The following is a 7568-nucleotide window of genomic DNA, read 5'->3' as shown; positions in this document are numbered from 1 at the left end:
ATATGTAGATAGCAAGCACTTCTAACAACATGGAAACAAAAGAACTTATCAAAGCAGGTAAAAAACACTATTTTTTCGTCCTTTTCAGACTGCCCCTACTCACATAACAGTCCCATATGAATTTTCGTCATTTTAGGTCGACGTAAGGCTTCAACATAAAAGACTAAAAAAAGAGGTTTTGTTCTAGAAATTTCGAAAAAAAATCAATTCGTGACTGTCCTATATGAAATATACCTGAATAACAGTCCCATATGTGAAATACCACTGGTTTGGTTTCTTTTAAATGTTTCTTTCGGCGAAATAGTCTTTGATTTATTGCTTCGAATCATTTAAACATTTTTTTAACTCACTTGATGTCGAATGATGCACACTAGTTTTCGAAGGCAGGTCTGACTTTCTTAGGAATGACTTCCTGAGCGAAAAACTATCGAATGCAATCAAAAATCGTAAAAAGATTCAACTTACAATGTGGAATTCATGATGTTTTTTTACAAAAGTATGTTTCTTTTTCTGACAATTGCATTTAGAAGTTCAAAAATGATCACATTTCAGTCTTAGAAAGTAGCTTGGTGAGAAAAATATATTTTGTATGGGACTGTTATGCTAGTAAATTCGAAAAAGGTTTCAAATATGGTCGATTAACAGTCCCATAATGAATAAAAATGGTGCTCTTTACCTTACCAGTAACCCAATTTCAAAAATTTCAGGTCTAACGATTTATTATGACAACCTAGAAACGATTTTCGTTTATGCAGAAAGTGGTGGTCACAATTTAAAAATATATTCCAAAACTGAAAAAGCTGATTGTCTCGCTTGCTTATTTTTGTATATGGGACTGTTATGAAAGAAGGGGCGGTAGATTGTTGCAGCTTAACTGACTTCATGTTATGTCCAAAAATCTAATAACGTATTCGTTTATACCCAGTTTTGCACCAGGTCACAACAAGTTATGCACATTTTACTGTCATTTTTAGAAGTTTATGCGCTAAGTGTTGCATCCGTAGTTCCCCAGATTTGATTTAAAATGGACGGTGGAACACTGAAGATTCGTTTGTGAGCGATCGAGGTAGCAAAACACTGACGATGAATTATGTTCGTTCTAGTACGGTAAACCTCAAAACTGGGCGAATGTAGAAAACTAATACGGTAAAAGTATCATATTTTCATCATTTTACAGCCTGGGCTGGCCATACTGAGGTCTTTGATTATTTCTACAACATTTGTGCCACTTTCTCATATGGTGTATGAAAATTAAATTGGAATTTGGAAGAAAAGAAAAACATCCTTGTTTTGTCCAGAAGAGCTAATGTGTGTGGTGAATTTAAAAAATCGTTCATGTGATTTGTAGTGTTCAAAAAGAAGAGAATTCGATAAAAATGACTGCCATAATGCGAAAAACATCGGGTGCAATGACGACAAACGCACGAGAACTTGGTGAGAGCTTTCCGTTTTTTTGCTAATCCATGGACATTTTCACTCTCCTATGTGAACGCGGCTTTGGCTGCTGTATTTTTTTTATTATGATTAACACATTGATTATGCCCACATCGTATAATCAACGTTGTCTCGGATAGATATCGTAAAGTCTGTTTCTAGAAGCTGGTGTCATTCCAACAGGCTTCGATTGCTTTGATTGTTAAAATAATGTACATAACTATCTTTTGTGTTTTTTTCTTCACACCATCGTTCAATACGAGATGTTTGAATGGAACATTTTCTCGACAACCTCTATACAATTTTTATAAATTAGTATCAAGTACTTAGATTTTGAGTTTATTAACTGGATAGCTGATAAAGAAAAGCTGCGTAAATGTGAATTATTACTTTTTAAACAACAAATGAGAGCAAATAGTTCATGGCATAAAATAAGTATCCTTTTAAATGGTAAAAAGGTAAGATGTTAAAAATGTGTAATTTTTTTTTAATATTTGTATATTAAAAATAGCTTAACTCTATTATGGGGATTAGTGGGGGGAATGGACAGGACATCAAACGAACAGAAGACTGATGTACAATGGATTGTGGGTTCAAGCCAGCCGGAGTATCTCGGCAAATTTGGAATCTTGAGTAGGTTACTTAGGTACCTTTTCAAGATTTTTTATTTGTTTCGAACAGTTGCAAGGGGGTAAGATGAGCCAAACCTGTCCCAAACCAGTGGTAACGGACCCCTTGGTTGTGCTGCAATTATTGTTGATGGGTTAAGAATGAACAATTTTTGAATGTGCGATTGAGACTTCCCCTACCGCCTCGGGTCGAAAGACCTATCAGCCACTGGTGGGTTCAACTACATACATACATACATACAACATTTGTGCCACTTTCTCATACTTTTTTGATCAATGGTAAAGGATTTTGGTGTCCAGTGCTTTTTTTAATCACATTTTTGTGATCCCAAACACAAGAACTGAACCTTCTACTATTGGCATTAATTATGCTTCACAATGATCTTTGATCGAAAAATTAATAAGTTATATAGTATATGACCAGGTTGTAAAAGCAACATTCCCATTATTAGTTATATCACATAAACAATACGATACTCAGAATTTTGGTTTAAATTTAAAGTCAGTTTTGCTGCAAACACTCTACAAAGCACGAAAAAGTAGTGTTTTTTACCTACTTTGGTAAGTTCTTTTGTTTCCATGTTGTTAGAAGTGCTTGCTATCTCCATATGTGAGTGCAGTTGTTCCAACATTGTTTGTTTTCGATGCAAAAAAAGAGATTTATTGTCATTATTTCTTTCATAACTCTTCAAGGTGTTTATGGCCCACTTTGGTGTCTTCAGATGAAAGTTGCATCATTAATCGAGCTATACAATGGTATTTTTTGCAAAATATTCGGTGGTGCAGACGGTACTTTTAGACGCCATTTAAAGTTTATTTACAACTTTTCATATTGAAGGTCATTATTTAATTTTTTTCAACTATTCTATTTCGAAAGCTGATAAAATTTCAATGCATTTTGATGTGCTATTTTATAATTTCCATTGAGAAACAACAGAGTTATGTAGCTTTGAAAAATGGTTATTTTTTATTTACAAAAAATCTAACCGAAGCTAACTCAAAAAATAAAAATGTTAGAAATCTGAAAAAATACACGTGTTTTTAAGTCGCAAAAATGAACCAAATTTTCAATTTTGGGGAAAATCTGAAGACCCCCGGCGCAAATTGTCAGATAATAAAAAAAAATCCCCATGTCACATAATTTGTAAAAAAAAATATGGCTAGATACTGGAATTTATTTCATTAAATTTCTAGAAAAAGGTGTTATTTTTGTACATTTAAAGACTCAGAAAGAAATTTTTGTTGGACTCAAATAAGTCTATGAAAATGATTTTTCAAATTATCAAAAAATAGTCTTAATTTAAACTATTGAAAAGAAACTTTTTTTATTTTGCATATTATTTTGATTATCCAATTTTTTATTGAATAAACTATTCAAAATAAATAAATTTGAAACACACAGAAAAAATTAAATGATTCGAAGTCCAGGAAAATATTTTCATTACCTGCATAGATTCATTAGCTAGATTCAGACACTCTCGGTAATTGAACGTTTTCGATATTCGAACGCACCACCCTGTCGTGGTTTTACGAATATCAATTCAAAAATTCACTTAGACACTAATAAGAATAAATCAATGACTGACTTTGTTTTGTTTGTTTTGCCTAGTTCTCTCTTTCTTTTGGCTGTAGAACTATCGATCTAGAAATGTGTTTTGCCTAGTGTTTTCAAAATAACAAATGTTGCCATATAAATTCAATTTATTTTATATATGTATCTTCAGTGATGCCGTAAACAACCTTTATTTTCATTTGCTTTAAATATCTCTTGCATATCCCTCATCCCATCTCTACATTCCTTCTCACCTCTATTTTCATTTGAAACTTTTTAATTAACGACTTTTGTTGTTTTTGAAGATTTTTTATACCAATCATCCATCATCTTTATTTTTCATTCCATTCCAAGCAAAACCTGTTGTTTATTTTTCCACATTCTCTTAATTATACAATTCATTCTTAACACTGGCTTTTCAAATCTATAAAATTTTATTTGTTTTCTGCAAACCCTTCATCTTATCTCTTCGAAATCTGCGCTTCCTATGCCAATTTGTCTTTTTCCACAGGAAGGCCAAACCAAAACAATCAGCAGGGGCCGCCTTAAAAATTAGCGCTTCTAAAGCCAATCCGTCTTTTTCCACCAGAAGGCCAAATCGAAACAATTAGCAGGGGCAGCCTTAAAAATCTGCGCTTCTATAGCTAATCCGTCTTTTTCCAACGGAAGGCCAAATCAAAACAAACAATCAGCAGCAGCAGCCTTAAAAATCTGCGCATTTAAAGCGATTCCATCTTTTTCCACCGGAAGGCCAAATCGAAACAATCAGCAGCAGCAGCCTTCAAATCTGCGCTTCTTAAGCCAATCCGTCTTTTTCCACCGAAAGGCCAAATCGAAACAATCAGCAGTAGCCTTCACAATCTGCGCTTCTAAAGCCAATCCGCCTTTTTCCACCGGAAGGCCAAATCGGAACAATCAGCTGGGGCAGCCTTAAAAATCTGCGCTTCTAGAGCCAATCCGTCTTTTTCCACCGGAAGGCAAAATCAAAACCAGCAGCAGCCTTTAAAATCTGCTCTTACTAAGCAATATCGTCTTCTTCCACCGGAAGGCCAAACCAAAACAATCAGCAGGGGCAGCCTTAAAAATCTGCACTTTTTAAGCGATTCCGTCTTTTTCCACTGGAAGGCCAAATCTAAACAATCAGCAGCAGCCTTACAAATCTGCTCTTCCTAAGCAATTCCGTTTTTTCCACAGGAAGACCAAATCGAAACAACCAGCAGCAGCAGCCATAAAAATCTGCGCTTCTGAAGCCAATCCGCCTTTTTCCACCGAAAAGCCAAATCGAAACAATCAGCAGTAGCCTTAAAAATCTGCTCTTTTAAAGCCAATCCGTCTTTTTCCACCGGATGGCCAAATCGAAACAATCAGCCGAGGCAGCCTTAAAAATCTGCGCTTCTAAAGCCAATCCTTCTTTTTCCACCGGAAGGCCAAATCGAAACAATCAGCAGCAGCAGTTTTAAAAATCTGCGCTTCTAAAGCCAATCCGACTGTTTCCGAAGTGTATCAAGTATTGTCTAGTCTAAAATTGATATTAATTTTAATTTGAAAGACATGGTTAAGTAACCATGAGGATCAACAGGTGTCTCAAATTAGCATATAATTGAGGATTATAGTGGTCCAAAACAGGGTTATAATCCGCAATCAAAACTATGGGGGCAGAAATCGTTCTCGGGCCTGCTAGAAGGGCCAAAGCTAAATTTCTTATCTTTTGGTTAACTCTAAAGAGTCCACCAAGCGGGAAGAATTGTTTATTACACAAAAAAGATCGAACTTCGAACAAAAATTAGAGTTTTTCCTAGTCGGTATTCCTTTGTATTTTCAAAAATTTTCACTCCGTGGGAATCTTTATCAAGCAAAAGAAGTTACTGCAGAACAAATTTTGTATAGGGGTAGTCATTTTTCCAATATTCGCTCCAGGAACCCAGGATTTCTACTGGCAGTCTAATTTTTTTACTTTTCTTTTAACATTGATTTTACCATTATGTTATGTTAAACGTTAAAAACCCCGATTTTTTCGCTGAAAAATTCACATAGTTTATGATAACATACAATTTTGGTTCTATGAAAAACTTGATCGTTAAGGAAACCATTGTACATTTTTTTAAATGGCATTATTACATGGACTTAATAACTTAATGACTTTTTCAGTTGTAAATATTGAACATATTTGTCAATTTGTTGACGTTTCTCCCAAAACCGCTTTAGATGGTTTTGTAAAAAGTTATTGATAATCCAGCTTTAGATTTGACAAACAAAAATAACTTTTTAATAAGAATTGGATAAGACTGCATTGAAGAATAGCATTCGAGAGAATTGTAATTTTTTGGTGCATAGATTTTAAGAACTGATTTTGAATGTTTTTGGCATCATGAAATCGAATTTTACTTCGTCAGATTTTTCTTTCTTCTCTTGTTCTGATACTATGGCTCAGGAAAATTTTAATATTTACCATTTTTAACTGAAATCAGTTATTGATTGCTGATTAACTGTTAAACCAACATAAACACAAAAACTGATTTTAAATTTTTATTTTTGGCTTCTTACGGTCTTGGATCTCAATCAAACAACTAATTATTTGAAATAACCGACGTTTCGACCATTTTTTGTGGTCTTTTTCAAAGGAAGTGGAAGTTTGTTTGAGTATAATTAATTTTGAGCATTGTTAGTGGACTATACTGAAATGTGTAATAAACTCACTTATCTGTCTGCTGTTATTGTCAATATCGTTTTTTAAGTCGTTGGGAAAAAACAATTTTGACAATAACAGCAAAGAGATAATTGAGTTTATACATTTTAGTATAGTCCACTATCAATGCTCAAAATTTAGTATACTCAAATAAATTTCCAGTTACCTTGAGAAAGATCACACAAAATGGTCGAAACGTCGGGTATTTCAAATAATAAGTTGTTTGATTGAGATCCAAGACCGTAAAAAGCCAAAAATTAAAATTAAAAAAAGCACATTTTCCCGGAAGAAAATATAAACCTAACAAAAAATGATTTTGAATCTATTTTCATAACCCTGCAATTCTTTAATTTTTAGATAACACAAGGTAACAAAATTTACATTTTTCCGAGATGGAAAGAAGTTAAGAACTGATTAAGACTATATAGAGGGCGCTGATTCCAAATATGCAATTGGTTTTTTTTTTCTAGCAGCTTTTGTTTTCGAAATAACTTTGGAAAATGGGTAAAAATTCATTCAATCAATTTGTACACTTTTTTGGCAAAACTGTATAAGATAAAGAGATTTCTGAAATAAAGGATTGAATTTAATGATCAACTTTTCCGAAAATAGAAGTTTTTTTTAGCTAAGATGTTTTTTTTTTTGTTCTAAGAAATTTTAACCCAAATTGAACCTTCGATATTTCTTAAGCAAAAAGTCCAATCGTGTTCCAGTCTTCAACAAAATTGTTAAAGGATTTGATATCTTTAATATCAAATACTCGCAAATCGTCTGCAACGGTGTCAGAAATAGTTGTTATGTTATCTATTTACAATTTCTAAAAATTGTATAATTCAATTTTTTTTCAGAACTTTATTTCTCTGAATCTGTAATATGTATGCAAAACCTGAATCCTTGATGGAATAAAAGATAGTAAATAAATCCAAAATAAGTTATTGTTTTTTATTTAGTTTTATTGGTTGATCAGTTATCAATGATCAAATTTACTCAAAATCGATCAGTTTTAAAATTTTCACATTCCATAGCACTAAAACAAGTGCCAAAACCAGGAATTTAACGTAATTTAATTTAAAAAAAATAACAAATTTTTACATCACAAAAAAGCGGATTAAAGTTTTGATATTCAGCAAGGCCGGAACAAATTTTAAATCCTTCTTTTGTTTCTCGGAGTTGGAACATCGTGAAGAAGCGATAATAACAAAAAATAATGCGAAAAACAAATAAATTGGAATAAATAACACGAAAGCTCGTATGCAAGAAAATTGCA

Source organism: Uranotaenia lowii, chromosome 3 (genome assembly GCF_029784155.1).
Source record: "Uranotaenia lowii strain MFRU-FL chromosome 3, ASM2978415v1, whole genome shotgun sequence".
In the NCBI taxonomy this organism is placed as follows: domain Eukaryota; kingdom Metazoa; phylum Arthropoda; class Insecta; order Diptera; family Culicidae; genus Uranotaenia; species Uranotaenia lowii.
This window is presented reverse-complemented; position numbering follows the sequence as displayed.